The following is a 17,816-nucleotide window of genomic DNA, read 5'->3' on the forward strand; positions in this document are numbered from 1 at the left end:
TTAAATGCAATGTCTGCACTGCTGGCATCAAGAAACCGGAGATGAATCCCATAAGATATGGTGGTTTCACACACATTTGTTTTAAAATGTCAGAATTGTTAGATGTAAGAAGTTAATTCCCAAAGCCAGAATAGAATTCTAGCTGTTAATAAAATAATAATAAAATAATATCTCTGTCTACATTTTCACAAGGGCAGGTTCCCAAGAAGCCATAAATCAGTCAGAAATTATATTCACAGTATAAATGGCCATGTTGCTTAATTCCATAGGGCATGACTGTCAAATGGGGGACTTTTGAACATTAATCTGTTATGCAATATCTGCTCTTTTTTGTTCCAGTGTAAAAGAGAAAATGACTCCATAGCTAACCCCCCTTATGGCTAAAGGTCTCATAGTGACAGGTTTCATCACTTGTCTTGCCCACTTTATTAACTAGTTCCATATTTCCATCAGCCCCCTAGTATTAGTGTAAAGGGTGTGAAATTGTGCCGGCTGTTTTCTTTCATGCAAACACATTTTAGTTATTTCATCCTAGAGGGGCCTTCTCTCACCAAATGCCGTAAGTTAGGCAACTCTTGTCAATCAAAATTTCTGCCATGTTGCACTTATCATGGTAAATTTAAAACAGCAACAGCACTGAAATCAAACAAAGCAAGCCTACACTTTTACCACTATAGCTCATTTTAGTATGTTCAGTAATGTTTCATAATTGTTGTGATTCCACCCTGTACTACAGAAATTGCCTTTCAGTAACCTCTAATCTATGGATGTTCAGCCTGAACCCCCCCCAATTAATTATCCTCAAAACCAGTCTTAGACATCTTATTGAAATATCACAATATCCAGGCCTACAGTAACAAATTAAATTAAGGCATATTCCAGGGGAATATTTAAATTACCCATTAAGTAACAGTTTGTTCCCTCCGTTGAAGCAATGTTGGCAAGGACAATGTTGGGACATGTATCCTTTCTCTGGAACAACAGTGCCAAGCGGTACATAAAAAAAGATTGAACTTATGAACAAATCTTTATTCTCCACTCAAATAACAATATAACTACGTAACATGATCTGGCCACAAAATTACAGCAAACTCATGAAAAAAGGGAAAAAATGCATAACTGGAACAACAAAATTCCAAAGACTAAGCCATGCATATTTCAGGTCCCAAATCAAATCTACAGTATTTCTGTTTCCTCAAGGAGTTTTCCTGAGAAAAATGGGCCAATAGTAAAAGTTGCTCTTGGTTTTAAACTGAACATGCAAGCTGAATCAGTTATTCAACACCTTTAAAAATAAAGATAATAATGTTAGAGTTCAATTCCTAACTAGATTAGAAAAATATCTACTGCATAGAATTCCAAGAGCTACTCAGAACAGTGTAGTAACATACTCTCCAAATGGTCTCCTAATTGATGGACTCCAGAACTGCCATTGCTTTGGGTCAGCCATAAAAAATTTAAAAAAAATACATAAGAATGTATTCCATATATCAGAAAGACATGGATTCTGCTAGTAGTCACTTCATAATACTGTAACTACAACAATACAATATACTTTGACTGATGTTTTACTTGTTTCTTGCTCCCCTCCCCGGGCATCCTCTATGTACAGGAAGCCGACTGAATGTCTCCACACGACAAAATATAATTTCCTGCTGACTAGTAAAATTCTCTGGGACTGGAATTTACTTAGGATTGTAAGAAGGGAAGCTGTTCCAAGTCAACTGATAGGAAGGAGATTCTTTATTTTCTCATAGCAGTCAATCAATATGGAACAAACACCAGGTTTTTTTTGGTTGAACCAATGATCTTCAACACATGGTTCTCTAGTTTTGCTGGATAAATATTATTGGGCCCAGTATCCTAGAGACTGTCAACTTCCTTTTGTGGCATTTAATTATTTTGTTATACAGCACTCCATCTTTTAAAAAGTATCTAGCCTCAAAATAAATGTCCCTTCTCAGCTGAGCCCCCAGCAAACTAAAAGCACAAAACTTCTGTCTGAGGTTATATCAGCCTCTGTCATGCTAATGGGGGAACTGCCCCTCTATCACTTCCTAAACAGCAGCCCTCTGCACACTGCCACCTTCCTAAACTCCCAAAATTGTACCCCTTCCACATAAAACTGAAGTGGGTTTGAGGCCCTTTTTTTCCACTTTGCATGCTGCACTTGGGTTTGCAAATGAGCCCTAAGGTGTGAACCCCAATCCAATATTTGTTATACTTACTATATGAGCCAGTTTGCTAGCATAGGTGCTAAATTTTCCCTGGGTAGTTTCCAGTGGTGTTATGTTTTGGTAGCTGAGGATGAGTAGAGTATAACAGTGCTTTATTAGCAGGCTCATGCAGCCATTACACAACAGTAAGCAACTCTAACACCACAAGCTGTATAGAAAGTATGCACAGTCTTGAGCACAGTTACATCTACAGGCCATTTGTATAAATACCACACATCCCCCCTATAGTAGGAAAGCATTTGGACAATTATAATAAACAGCAACAATAAACAGCATTTTAAAACAGTATTATACATTCTTCACATCACAAAGTCCTTGGTCCATGCAGGTAGTTTTCTGATTCTCTCAGTATGCCTTATTGGTTGACTTTTCTCATGCCTATTGCAGTTGACATCAGGAGTAGGAAAATGTCCTGTATCAAATGGAGCTTCTCCATAGTCATATCTAACAGGATCAAGACGACTTGCATTCCATATGCGTCCATCAGACAGTTCATATGTGTATGGTCCTCGCTGGCGTCTCTCTTCAAGTGGTGTAGTAAATTTAGATTGTCCTTGTTTCAGCATTCCTGGTTTCTTAATTCTGACTAAAGATCCAGGCTGAAAGTGCACTTCTCTTGCACCACATTTTCTGTCTGTATAAGCCTTGCATTTGGCTTGTTGACGTTTGACAAAGTCAGCAGTAGACAATTTTGTAGGCACAGTATTTTGTGGAAGTTTGATGTCTGCAACATGTAACTTAGTGCGTATCTGTCTGCCATGAAATAATTCAGCTGGAGATGATTGGGTTGTTGCATGGCACGTTGCTCTATAGTTATGTAGGAACTCTGTTGTAAATACTTTCCAAGATTTCTCAGTAAGATTTGCTGTCTGTAATGCTTCTTTCAGACTTCTGTTGAATCGCTCGATTTCTCCATTTGCTTGTGGTGTGGGTAATACACTGAAGATTTCCTATGCACAATATTCCTCTCTCTCAGAAAGGATTCAAACTCAGATGAGACAAACTGTGGTCCGTTGTCTTATATTAACTCCTTTGGATTATCTTCTCTGCTGAAGACTGTAGACAGAAATGTTATCACTGTGGCTGATGTTATATGAGAAACAAATGCAATTTCAAGCCATTTACTGTAATAGTCTATCAAGGTTATAGCAAATCTGCAGTCTATAGGAGCATCTTCAAAAGGACCCACAATATCAATAGCAAGTTTTTCTCATGCTAAATCAGGAAATGGTACTGGTTTTACATCTGGTCTCAACTTAACTTTGTGTACAAAGTACTTTGCAGAGCCCAGCGAAGTGTTCCTTTGTGGTGATATTTTATACACTGGCTGTTTGGCAGGCACTGGTGCTGTAGTAATGAGACCATCAACTAATTGTAGGTTTAATGCAGCAAATAGATCCCTTCCAAGTATAGCAGTACCCTTATTCACAATGTAAAAGTCACATTTTGCAGTATTTGATTCAAATTGTACAGTCATTGACAAAAAACCAAGCACAGGGATTGCATCCTTTAAGTAACTGACCAGTTTCAGGGCAGGTGCAACAAGTGGATCTTTTGCAAAGTATTTCAAGAAAGTATCCTTTGGTAGTACAGAAACAGCTGAACCATTGACATTGACAGTGCATACAAACTTGTCTGGAATAAATGTACCAGCTTTATCCACACTTAATACTGTAACATTTGTAGTAGTGACTTCATGAACATGTTTAGCAGAACTATGAAAGATCTTAGCAAAATGTCCTACCTTTTTGCATTTGCGGCACTGTACAGCTTTTGCAGGACATGTAACATAATTTGCAGTGTGTTGTGTTGAACCACAGTGAAAGTAGAATTTTTTATTTGTATTTGCTGCACAGTTTAGGTGAATCCCTTTCCTTAGCACTGTATTTTGCCTGTGACTATGCATTATTAGGCCACAGTGTTGAATTCACATTCTGTACATTCCCAGCAGTTCTCTGACTGAGAGTTGTAGCCTCTGCCACTGCTGTTTCAATTTGGCTAGCAACTGTAATAGCCTTTGCAAGGGTTAAATCCTGCTCTAGTAACAGTCTCTCTCTCATGCGAGGTGAGTTTGTTTTTTCCATTATTTGGTCTCTTAGCATTTCATCTGTTAGATTCCAAAACTCACAGGTAACAACCAGCTCTCTCAAAGCTGCTACAAATTGCTCTGTGGATTTGCCATTACGCTGTCCACCTGGCGGAATTTATATCTTTCAGTCACCACATTTACTCTTGGCACAAAAAAGTTCTTTAAAGCAGTAATAGCAGTTTCATAGGTATTATCAGGTAATGGTAATGTATAGAATATATGCTGTCCCCTTTGCTCCCAGGCAAACATACGGATCCAAGCAGTAAAAGGTATGGTAGGCTCACCAGGGTTTGGAAGAAAAGCTGCAAGCTGCTGCAGGGGTAGAAGAGACATCTTGTTGCCAATTTGTTATATTTTGGTAGCCGAGGATGAGGCTACCAAATTGCTATATAATGAAGCAATAGAATTTATAATGAATCTGATGAAAATTGAGCATAGGACTGGCCAGATATGGGATGACTTTGACGTAGTTGGCCAGCTTAAATATATTGCAATATATGCACAAACAATCCCTATGTTGTTTAAAGGGTAATGCATTTTTTAGTAGCTGTATGCTCAAAATGTCTTAAATATATTGATAATGGGTTGAGTTATATTTTTCTATACTATATATACATATAACATAGGCCTTCTAATTTTTGGTAATATGCTGTGATCATTTTTTGCTCTGCAGAATTCATAAACCCATAAATAGAATTGTATGACTGTATGATCGCTACAGACCAAAATTATTATAATGTTTCCATATTCAGCTGGGTTTAGGTGTCAGTTTATAAACTATTGCAATATTTTGTCATTAATAAAGCCATTATGTAAAAAAGAACAGTTACCATGCTAAATACAGGTGAGAAATGTTCCTTTATGTGCTATCCTTTTTAGAAATTCCCAGGTTACATTTGTAATGATCTGTAGGGATGTAGCGAACGTCGGAAAAAAAGTTCGCGAACATATTCGCGAACTTGCGTCAAAAATGCGAACGGTTCGCGAACGTCGCGAACCCCATAGACTTCAATGGGAAGGCGAATTTTAAAAGCTAAAAAAGACATTTCTGGCCAGAAAAATGATTTTAAAGTTGTTTAAAGGGTGCAACGACCTGGACAGTGGCATGCCAGAGGGGGATCAAGGGCAAAAATGTATCTGAAAAATACATTGTTGACACAGCGCTGCGTTTTGTGCTGTAAAGGGCAGAAATCACACTACATTTCTAAACCTGTGTAATAAACTGCTTTAAAACGTCCAGCGTCTACATGTAAAGGTTACAGCCTGTTCACACGCAAAGACGAAACGCGGCGCTTACTGCAACGCAAAAAAATGCAATGAATGATACCGTCAAGTGAGCAAATAATAGTTGTTAATTACTAGTTGAGCTTGTCACCTCCAGGATGTTCGTCCTGTTGGTGGCAATATTTCTGTAGTGGTGTGTTTATTAGTCACCGTGCTTGTGCGCACGTGCACGGTCAGGCAGAGGTAATTCAATGTACAGTGAAGTGAACCAAAAAACACTGATTCTGCAGTGTGGGCCCAGTTTTGGTCTACTTTATTGATCACCTGCGGTGACCATAAAAGATGCGATTTTGCCACTGTTGCAGAACCCTGAAAAATTAGGCATGTGTACTTTCCTGAAAAATTATGTTTTTTTTGTCGCAGCCACTGAAGCACAGAGGCCAGAAAAAATATGCCATATAAATGCTGAAAATATTAATTTTTTTTTGTCGCAGCCACTGCAGCACAGAGGCCAGAAAAAATATGCCATATAAATGCTGAAAATATAAAAAAAAATTGTCGCAGCCACTGAAGCACAGAGGCCAGAAAAAATATGCCATATAAATGCTGAAAATATTCTTTTTTTTTGTCACAGCCACTGAAGCACAGAGGCCAGAAAAATATGCCATATAAATGCTGAAAATATTCATTTTTTTTTGTCGCAGCCACTGAAGCACAGAGGCCAGAAAAAATATGCCATATAAATGCTGAAAATATTCTTTTTTTTTTGTCGCAGCCACTGAAGCACAGAGGCCAGAAACAATATGCCATATAAATGCTGAAAATATTCATTTTTTTTTGTCACAGCCACTGAAGCACAGAGGCCAGAAAAAATATGCCATATAAATGCTGAAAATATTCATTTTTTTTGTCACAGCCACTGAAGCACAGAGGCCAGAAAAAATATGCCATATAAATGCTGAAAATATTCATTTTTTTTGGTCGCAGCCACTGAAGCACAGAGGCCAGAAACAATATGCCATATAAATGCTGAAAATATTCATTTTTTTTGTCACAGCCACTGAAGCACAGAGGCCAGAAAAAATATGCCATATAAATGCTGAAAATATTCATTTTTTTTGTCACAGCCACTGAAGCACAGAGGCCAGAAACAATATGCCATATAAATGCTGAAAATATTCATTTTTTTTGTCACAGCCACTGAAGCACAGAGGCCAGAAAAAATATGCCATATAAATGCTGAAAATATTCATTTTTTTTTGTCACAGCCACTGAAGCACAGAGGCCAGAAAAAATATGCCATATAAATGCTGAAAATATTCTTTTTTTTTTTGTCGCAGCCACTGCAGCACAGAGGCCAGAAAAAATATGCCATATAAATGCTGAAAATATTCTTTTTTTTTTGTCGCAGCCACTGCAGCACAGAGGCCAGAAAAAATATGCCATATAAATGCTGAAAATATTCATTTTTTTGGTTGCAGCCACTGAAGCACAGAGGCCAGAAAAACTCAGGATTTACCTGGATTCAAATGAAACCAGTAGGGTTTGCACCCTAGTTTGTAACGGTGGCGGAGGGAGGAGGACGCTAAGGGACAGCTGTGTGTGGAGTCATGAGGCGTGCAGAGAAGGACAGCTGCATGGGGAGTCAGAAACTCAGAACAAGTCTTCCGGCGTGCAGTAACCCTCCGAGATCCACCCCTCATTCATTTTAATAAAGGTCAGGTAATCCACACTTTTGTGACCTAGGCGAGTTCTCTTCTCAGTTACAATCCCTCCTGCTGCACTGAAGGTCCTTTCTGAGAGGACACTTGAGGCGGGGCAAGACAAGAGGTTCATGGCAAATTGTGACAGCTCTGGCCACAGATCAAGCCTGCGCACCCAGCAGTCCAGGGGTTCATCGCTCCTCAGAGTGTCGATATCTGGAGTTAATGCCAGGTAGTCCGCTACCTGCCGGTCGAGACGTTCTTTGAGGGTGGATCCAGAAGGGTTCTGGCGCTGCCTTGGACTGAAAAACATTTGCATGTCTGACGTTACAGAGTGGCCAAAGTGCTTTGTCCTTGCAGGTGCGCTCGTGGCAGGATTACTGGCACCTCTGCCCCTGGAATGTTGATGAGTTCCTGAAGTGACATCACCCTTAAAAGCATTGTACAACATGTTTTGCAGGCTGGTTTGTAAATGCAGCATCCTTTCGGACTTGTGGTACGTTGGTAACATTTCTGCCACTTTATGCTTGTACCGAGGGTCTAGTAGCGTTGCGACCCAGTACAGGTCCTTCTCCTTAAGCCTCTTGATACGGGGGTCCTTCAACAGGCATGACAGCATGAAAGACCCCATTCTCACAAGGTTGGATGCAGAGGTATCCATCTCCGCTTCCTCGTTATCAAGGACTGCATCATCCACGGTCTCCTCCCCCCAGCCACGTACAAGACCAGGGGTCCCCAAAAGGTCACCACCAGCCCCCTGGGAAGCCTGCTCCTGTTGGTCCTCCTCCTCCACAAAGCCACCTTCCTCCTCTGACTCCACTTCTGACACCTCTCCCTGCGTTGCAGCAGGTGCCTGGGTTCGTTCTGGTGATTCCGACCAGAAATCGCGCGCTTCCTGCTTCTCGTCACGCTGGTCTACAGCCTCATCTGTCACTCGTCGCACGGCACGCTCCAGGAAGAAAGCAAAGGGTATTAGGTCGCTGATGGTGCCTTCGGTGCGACTGACCATATTTGTAACCTCTTCAAAAGGGCGCATGAGCCTGCAGGCATCGCGCATAAGCACCCAGTAACGGGGGAAAAAAATCCCCAGCTCTGCAGATCCAGTCCTACCACCCAGTTCAAACAGGTATTCGTTGACGGCTCTTTGTTGTTGCAGCAGACGTTCCAACATGAGGAGCGTTGAATTCCAGTGAGTCTGGCTGTCGCAAATCAAACGCCTGACTGGCATGTTGTACCGCTGCTGAATGTCAGCAAGGCGTGCCATGGCTGTGTAGGAACGTCTGAAATGGGCCGACACCTTCCTGGACTGCCTGAGAACGTCCTGGAATCCTGGGTACTTCGAGACAAAACGTTGGACTATTAAATTCAGAACATGTGCCATGCAGGGCACATGTGTTAAATTGCCCAGTCTCAGTGCTGCCAACAGATTGCTTCCGTTGTCATACACCACTTTTCCGATCTTCAGTTGGTGTGGGGTCAGCCACCGATCGGCCTGTGACTGCAGAGGTGACAGGAGTACAGATCCGGTATGGTTTCTGCTTTCCAGGCACGTCATCCCCAAGACAGCATGACAACGGCGTACCTGGCACGTCGAATAGCCTAGGGGAGCTGGGGGTGCACAGGTGTGGAGGAGGAGGACCCAGCAGCAGAGGAGGAAGAAGAGGAAGAAGACGAGGTAGAGAGCGAAGGAGGAGTAGAGGTGGTGGCAGAACCGCGTGCAATCCGTGGCGGTGACACCAACTCCACTGTCGTTGTTGAGCCACACATTCCCTGCTTCCCAGCCATTACCAAGTTCACCCAGTGGGCAGTGTAGGTGACATACCTGCCCTGACCATGCTTGGAGGACCATGCGTCAGTAGTCATATGGACCTTTGGCCCAACACTAAGTGACAGAGATGCAGTGACTTGGCTCTGCACATGGTGGTACAGGTGTGGTATTCCCTTTTTTGAAAAAAAATTGCGGCTGGGTACCTTCCACTGCGGTGTCCCAATTGCTACAAATTTGCGGAAGGCCTCAGAGTCCACCAGCTGGTATGGTAAAAGCTGGCGGGCTAAGAGTGCAGACAAGCCAGCTGTCAGACGCCGGGCAAGGGGGTGACTCACAGACATTGGCTTCTTACGCTCAAACATGGCCCTCACAGAAACTTGGCTGGGGGGCAGATGACTGGGAATGGGAACTGGTGGTCAAGGTGGAAGGCGGAGTGGAGGGTGGTTCAGACGGGTCAAGGACAGCAGAGGTAGAGCAGTAAGATGCTGGACCAGAAGGAGGGTGGCTTTTAGTTTGCCTGTTGCCTTTGAGGTGTTGCTCCCAAAGTGCTTTGTGCTTGCCGTTCATGTGCCTTCGCATAGAAGTTGTACCTATGTGGCTGTTGGGCTTCCCAAGACTCAGTTTCTGACTGCACTCATTGCAAATTACAACACTTTTGTCAGAGGCACACACATTAAAAAAATCCCACACTGCTGACCTTTTTGAAGCTGGCAATCTGGCGGTAACAGTAGAAGTTGGCGGCGTTGGCGGCAATGGCGGGTGCGTTGGCCGGCTGACCACAGGTGCCGATACATGTTGTTGCCCTACTGTTCCCTGCGAGCTGTCCTCCCTGATTCTTCTAAGTCTTATTCTCCTCCTGCCTCTCTGACTCTCCGTCTCTCCATCTGAACTATCCTCCTCTTGCTCTCTTCTACTGGGCACCCACAAAACATCAATCTCCTCATCATCATTCTCCTCAGATGCATCAATTTCTTCTGACAGCTCACAGAAGGAAGCAGCAGCGGGGACCTCCTCATCACTCATTATGTCCATCTCTGTTGTGTTCTCTGCCAGAATTAAATCTGGTGTAACGTCCTCATCTCCTTCATCTTCTTCTGCCAATAATGGTTGCGCATCACTCAGTTCAAGAAACTCATGTGAAAATAACTCCTCTGACTCCAGTGAAGAAGGGGCGCCGGTGGTGGAGGAAGTGTTACGTGGGGTGGCCATAGCAGTGGAGGATGAGGATGTTGTGGTAAAGTTAGAAACGGTAGAGGATGGGGTGTGCTGTGTAAGCCAGTCAACTACCTCTTCAGCATTTTGGGAGTTCAGGGTCATTGCCTTTTTAAAACTGGGCAATTTCCTAGGGCCACAGGATAGCATAGCAGCACGGCCCCTAGTGCCTCTGCGTGGCGGCCTGCCTTTGCCTGGCATTATTTTTAAAACAACAACAACAACTCAGGTGGTGTTTCTGGAGACGGTATTATTATTGATATTTAGACAGTATGTGAACAAGCTCACACAGCTAGGTGGCAGTTGTTTCAAAATGAAGAACACACTGGGCAAACAAATTGAAACAATGCCTGCAAGGTCAACGTATACACTACTACAGCAGTGGATACGGAATATATTATTGCTGCTTGAAAAACGTCACTCAGGTGGTGGTTCGGGAGACGGTATTATTATTGATATTTAGACAGAATGTGAACAAGCTCACACAGTTAGATGGCAGTTGTTTGAAGAACACACTGGGCAAACAATGCCTACAAGGTCAACGTATACACTACTACAGCAGTGGATACGGAATATATTATTGCTGCTTGAAAAATGTCACTCAGGTGGTGTTTCTGGAGACGGTATTATTATTGATATTTAGACAGAATGTGAACAAGCTCACACAGCTAGATGGCAGTTGTTTGAAGAACACACTGGGCAAACAATGCCTACAAGGTCAACGTATACACTACTACAGCAGTGGATACGGAATATATTATTGCTGCTTGAAAAACGTCACTCAGGTGGTGGTTCGGGAGACGGTATTATTATTGATATTTAGACAGAATGTGAACAAGCTCACACAGCTAGATGGCAGTTGTTTGAAAATGAAGAACACACTGGGCAAACAATGCCTACAAGGTCAACGTATACACTACTACAGCAGTGGATACGGAATATATTATTGCTGCTTGAAAAACGTCACTCAGGTGGTGGTTCGGGAGACGGTATTATTATTGATATTTAGACAGAATGTGAACAAGCTCACACAGCTAGATGGCAGTTGTTTGAAAATGAAGAACACACTGGGCAAACAATGCCTACAAGGTCAACGTATACACTACTACAACAGTGGATACGGAATATATTATTGCTGCTTGAAAAACGTCACTCGGGTGGTGTTTCTGGAGACAGTATTATTATTGATATTTAGACAGAATGTGAACAAGCTCACACAGCTAGATGGCAGTTGTTTGAAGAACACACTGGGCAAACAATGCCTACAAGGTCAACGTATACACTACTACAGCAGTGGATACGGAATATATTATTGCTGCTTGAAAAACGTCACTCAGGTGGTGTTTCTGGAGACGGTATTATTATTGATATTTAGACAGAATGTGAACAAGCTCACACAGCTAGATGGCAGTTGTTTGAAGAACACACTGGGCAAACAATGCCTACAAGGTCAACGTATACACTACTACAGCAGTGGATACGGAATATATTATTGCTGCTTGAAAAACGTCACTCAGGTGGTGGTTCGGGAGACGGTATTATTATTGATATTTAGACAGAATGTGAACAAGCTCACACAGCTAGATGGCAGTTGTTTGAAGAACACACTGGGCAAACAATGCCTACAAGGTCAACGTATACACTACTACAGCAGTGGATACGGAATATATTATTGCTGCTTGAAAAACGTCACTCAGGTGGTGGTTCGGGAGACGGTATTATTATTGATATTTAGACAGAATGTGAACAAGCTCACACAGCTAGATGGCAGTTGTTTGAAAATGAAGCACACACTGGGCAAACAATGCCTACAAGGTCAACGTATACACTACTACAGCAGTGGATACGGAATATATTATTGCTGCTTGAAAAACGTCACTCAGGTGGTGTTTCTGGAGACGGTATTATTATTGATATTTAGACAGAATGTGAACAAGCTCACACAGCTAGATGGCAGTTGTTTGAAGAACACACTGGGCAAACAATGCCTACAAGGTCAACGTATACACTACTACAGCAGTGGATACGGAATATATTATTGCTGCTTGAAAAACGTCACTCAGGTGGTGGTTCTGGAGACGGTATTATTATTGATATTTAGACAGAATGTGAACAAGCTCACACAGCTAGATGGCAGTTGTTTGAAGAACACACTGGGCAAACAATGCCTACAAGGTCAACGTATACACTACTACAGCAGTGGATACGGAATATATTATTGCTGCTTGAAAAACGTCACTCAGGTGGTGGTTCTGGAGACGGTATTATTATTGATATTTAGACAGAATGTGAACAAGCTCACACAGCTAGATGGCAGTTGTTTGAAGAACACACTGGGCAAACAATGCCTACAAGGTCAACGTATACACTACTACAGCAGTGGATACAGAATATATTATTGCTGCTTGAAAAACGTCACTCAGGTGGTGGTTCTGGAGACGGTATTATTATTGATATTTAGACAGAATGTGAACAAGCTCACACAGCTAGATGGCAGTTGTTTGAAAATGAAGAACACACTGGGCAAACAATGCCTACAAGGTCAACGTATACACTACTACAACAGTGGATACGGAATATATTATTGCTGCTTGAAAAACGTCACTCGGGTGGTGTTTCTGGAGACAGTATTATTATTGATATTTAGACAGAATGTGAACAAGCTCACACAGCTAGATGGCAGTTGTTTGAAGAACACACTGGGCAAACAATGCCTACAAGGTCAACGTATACACTACTACAGCAGTGGATACGGAATATATTATTGCTGCTTGAAAAACGTCACTCAGGTGGTGTTTCTGGAGACGGTATTATTATTGATATATAGACAGAATGTGAACAAGCTCACACAGCTAGATGGCAGTTGTTTGAAGAACACACTGGGCAAACAATGCCTACAAGGTCAACGTATACACTACTACAGCAGTGGATACGGAATATATTATTGCTGCTTGAAAAACGTCACTCAGGTGGTGGTTCGGGAGACGGTATTATTATTGATATTTAGACAGAATGTGAACAAGCTCACACAGTTAGATGGCAGTTGTTTGAAGAACACACTGGGCAAACAATGCCTACAAGGTCAACGTATACACTACTACAGCAGTGGATACGGAATATATTATTGCTGCTTGAAAAACGTCACTCAGGTGGTGGTTCGGGAGATGGTATTATTATTGATATTTAGACAGAATGTGAACAAGCTCACACAGCTAGATGGCAGTTGTTTGAAAATGAAGAACACACTGGGCAAACAATGCCTACAAGGTCAACGTATACACTACTACAGCAGTGGATACGGAATATATTATTGCTGCTTGAAAAACGTCACTCAGGTGGTGTTTCTGGAGACGGTATTATTATTGATATTTAGACAGAATGTGAACAAGCTCACACAGCTAGATGGCAGTTGTTTGAAGAACACACTGGGCAAACAATGCCTACAAGGTCAACGTATACACTACTACAGCAGTGGATACGGAATATATTATTGCTGCTTGAAAAACGTCACTCAGGTGGTGGTTCTGGAGACGGTATTATTATTGATATTTAGACAGAATGTGAACAAGCTCACACAGCTAGATGGCAGTTGTTTGAAGAACACACTGGGCAAACAATGCCTACAAGGTCAACGTATACACTACTACAGCAGTGGATACAGAATATATTATTGCTGCTTGAAAAACGTCACTCAGGTGGTGGTTCTGGAGACGGTATTATTATTGATATTTAGACAGAATGTGAACAAGCTCACACAGCTAGATGGCAGTTGTTTGAAAATGAAGAACACACTGGGCAAACAATGCCTACAAGGTCAACGTATACACTACTACAACAGTGGATACGGAATATATTATTGCTGCTTGAAAAACGTCACTCGGGTGGTGTTTCTGGAGACAGTATTATTATTGATATTTAGACAGAATGTGAACAAGCTCACACAGCTAGATGGCAGTTGTTTGAAGAACACACTGGGCAAACAATGCCTACAAGGTCAACGTATACACTACTACAGCAGTGGATACGGAATATATTATTGCTGCTTGAAAAACGTCACTCAGGTGGTGTTTCTGGAGACGGTATTATTATTGATATTTAGACAGAATGTGAACAAGCTCACACAGCTAGATGGCAGTTGTTTGAAGAACACACTGGGCAAACAATGCCTACAAGGTCAACGTATACACTACTACAGCAGTGGATACGGAATATATTATTGCTGCTTGAAAAACGTCACTCAGGTGGTGGTTCGGGAGACGGTATTATTATTGATATTTAGACAGAATGTGAACAAGCTCACACAGCTAGATGGCAGTTGTTTGAAAATGAAGAACACACTGGGCAAACAATGCCTACAAGGTCAACGTATACACTACTACAGCAGTGGATACGGAATATATTATTGCTGCTTGAAAAACGTCACTCAGGTGGTGGTTCGGGAGACGGTATTATTATTGATATTTAGACAGAATGTGAACAAGCTCACACAGCTAGATGGCAGTTGTTTGAAAATGAAGAACACACTGGGCAAACAATGCCTACAAGGTCAACGTATACACTACTACAGCAGTGGATACGGAATATATTATTGCTGCTTGAAAAACGTCACTCAGGTGGTGTTTCTGGAGACGGTATTATTATTGATATTTAGACAGAATGTGAACAAGCTCACACAGCTAGATGGCAGTTGTTTGAAGAACACACTGGGCAAACAATGCCTACAAGGTCAACGTATACACTACTACAGCAGTGGATACGGAATATATTATTGCTGCTTGAAAAACGTCACTCAGGTGGTGGTTCTGGAGACGGTATTATTATTGATATTTAGACAGAATGTGAACAAGCTCACACAGCTAGATGGCAGTTGTTTGAAGAACACACTGGGCAAACAATGCCTACAAGGTCAACGTATACACTACTACAGCAGTGGATACGGAATATATTATTGCTGCTTGAAAAACGTCACTCAGGTGGTGGTTCTGGAGACGGTATTATTATTGATATTTAGACAGAATGTGAACAAGCTCACACAGCTAGATGGCAGTTGTTTGAAGAACACACTGGGCAAACAATGCCTACAAGGTCAACGTATACACTACTACAGCAGTGGATACAGAATATATTATTGCTGCTTGAAAAACGTCACTAAGGTGGTGGTTCTGGAGACGGTATTATTATTGATATTTAGACAGAATGTGAACAAGCTCACACAGCTAGATGGCAGTTGTTTGAAGAACACACTGGGCAAACAATGCCTACAAGGTCAACGTATACACTACTACAGCAGTGGATACGGAATATATTATTGCTGCTTGAAAAACGTCACTCAGGTGGTGGTTCTGGAGACGGTATTATTATTGATATTTAGACAGAATGTGAACAAGCTCACACAGCTAGATGGCAGTTGTTTGAAGAACACACTGGGCAAACAATGCCTACAAGGTCAACGTATACACTACTACAGCAGTGGATACGGAATATATTATTGCTGCTTGAAAAACGTCACTCAGGTGGTGGTTCTGGAGACGGTATTATTATTGATATTTAGACAGAATGTGAACGTGGGGGCCTGGGGGGACTGAATGTAACCAAATATTTTTAATGATAATTTAAATAAAGGAATTTTTTACGGAAAAGCAAGCCTTTGGGACAGCTATCTTTTGGATACAAGGAATTTTGAAGAATGTGAACAAGCTCACACAGCTACAGATGCAGCCACTTTGGTTTGTCTGTTTGACACAGAATAACTAAACACAGATATCCCATTTATCTCATTTAACACAGAAAACTGCGTCACAACATCCCATCTAATTAAAGCATTCACCATTGTGAACAATGGTGCTTTGGTATGCTAATGAAAAGGTTAAATGCATTAAATGAGTTAAGATGACTTTAGATAGCACAGTTTATTCAATTAACTCTGAGTCATGACGCATTTAACTCACAAATCCAAGTGGCTTCATCTGTAGATGGCAGTTGTTTGAAGAACACACTGGGCAAACAATGCCTACAAGGTCAACTTATACACTACTACAGCAGTGGATACGGAATATATTATTGCTGCTTGAAAAACGTCACTCAGGTGGTGGTTCTGGAGACGGTATTATTATTGATATTTAGACAGAATGTGAACAAGCTCACACAGCTAGATGGCAGTTGTTTGAAGAACACACTGGGCAAATAATGCCTGCAAGTGCACTACTATTGGTGCACTACTATGAAGAACAGCAAACAGCACTGTACACGTTAAAGAACAGTAAGATAAGTAAAATAAAAAAAAATTATATGTATATTAAAAAAAAAAAATTCTCGGGTTGGTGCTGCTGAACTACTAGGAGCAGCACAGTAGCACACCAGTCCCACTCCCCAACACTGCTAGACTAATAGCACTGGGCTCTTATAGTAGCAACTAGCAAAGTAAAAAACAAAAAAGAAAATAAAAGCAGTCCTTACAAGGACTATTGGGTTATTACAGCAGTCAGCAGATGAGATCAGAAGAGATCAGTGCCCACAGCAGGCAGCTACATACAGAGCACTGCAGTAGAAGGTAGATTACTAGCCAGCAAAGCTACCTAACCTAAAATGTCCCTCAAATCCCTGCAGACTTCTGTCCCTCCAATATAGAGCAGTATCAAGTAGATTACTAGCCAGCAAACTTACTATCAACTGTCCCTCAAATCAGTGAAATCACTAACAGCTCTCTCCCTACACTAGCTCTTCCAAGCACACACAGGCAGAATGAAAAAACGCTGCAGGGCTTCAGTTTATATATGGAAGGGGAGTGGTCCAGGGGGTGTGGGGGTGGTCCAGGAGGGAGAGCTTCCTGATTGGCTGCCATGTATCTGCTGGTCTGGGGTGAGAGGTAAAAAAAAAAGCGCCAGGTAAGGCGAACCCAAAATGGCGAACGTCGCGCGACGTTCGCGAACATTCGGCGAGCGCGAACAGTCGATGTTTGCGCGAACAAGTTCGCCGGCAAACAGTCCGCGACATCCCTAATGATCTGGCAGAAAATTCCACTTGTGCAAAGCTGCCAATTCTAACAGTATTTACATAGAAGTGTCAGAAAAACATGCCAAAAATGCAATTCAACGATTCCAAACTAAAACACTGTCTCAAAAGGCTGCTACTAAGAGGATTTATGGTTTGCAGTTGAAATCAAAACAATGTTGAGTGAAAACTCGTGAGTATTAGGGTACAAGCAAACAGGCCAATACAGGGCTTTCTGTCAAAAGAATGACTTCCAGTTCAGCAAGTTGTCAGGAACACCCTCATTCATTTCAACAGCAATAGTCTGAACCAGAAGTTGCACTCACAGGGCAGGTGATTTTTGCTGAAAAACACTGACTACCACATTTCCAAGTCACAGTTGAATGACTAAATTTGTAATTGACTAAGGGCAGGGGCACATGGGTAGAATCTGGGCGATTAATGGTGGCCATACACGGGAAGATAAAGCTGCCGATATCGGTCGTTTGCACCGATTTGACAGCTTATCTGCCCGTGTATGGGGGCTTCCGAAGGGTCTTCCCAATCGATATCTGGCCACGATATCGATCGGGAAGGTTGGATTTTTACCCGAC

General features: G+C 42.0%; 1 protein-coding gene across 1 annotated transcript in view; it reads right to left on the minus strand.

Moving 5' to 3' along the window:
- The window catches only part of kdrl.S (kinase insert domain receptor like S homeolog), a 184,386-nt gene that overhangs the window by 91,797 nt on the left and 74,773 nt on the right, over positions 1–17,816 (minus strand). The window lies entirely within an intron of this gene.

The sequence above is a fragment of the Xenopus laevis genome, chromosome 8S (genome assembly GCF_017654675.1).
Source record: "Xenopus laevis strain J_2021 chromosome 8S, Xenopus_laevis_v10.1, whole genome shotgun sequence".
Taxonomy (NCBI): domain Eukaryota; kingdom Metazoa; phylum Chordata; class Amphibia; order Anura; family Pipidae; genus Xenopus; species Xenopus laevis.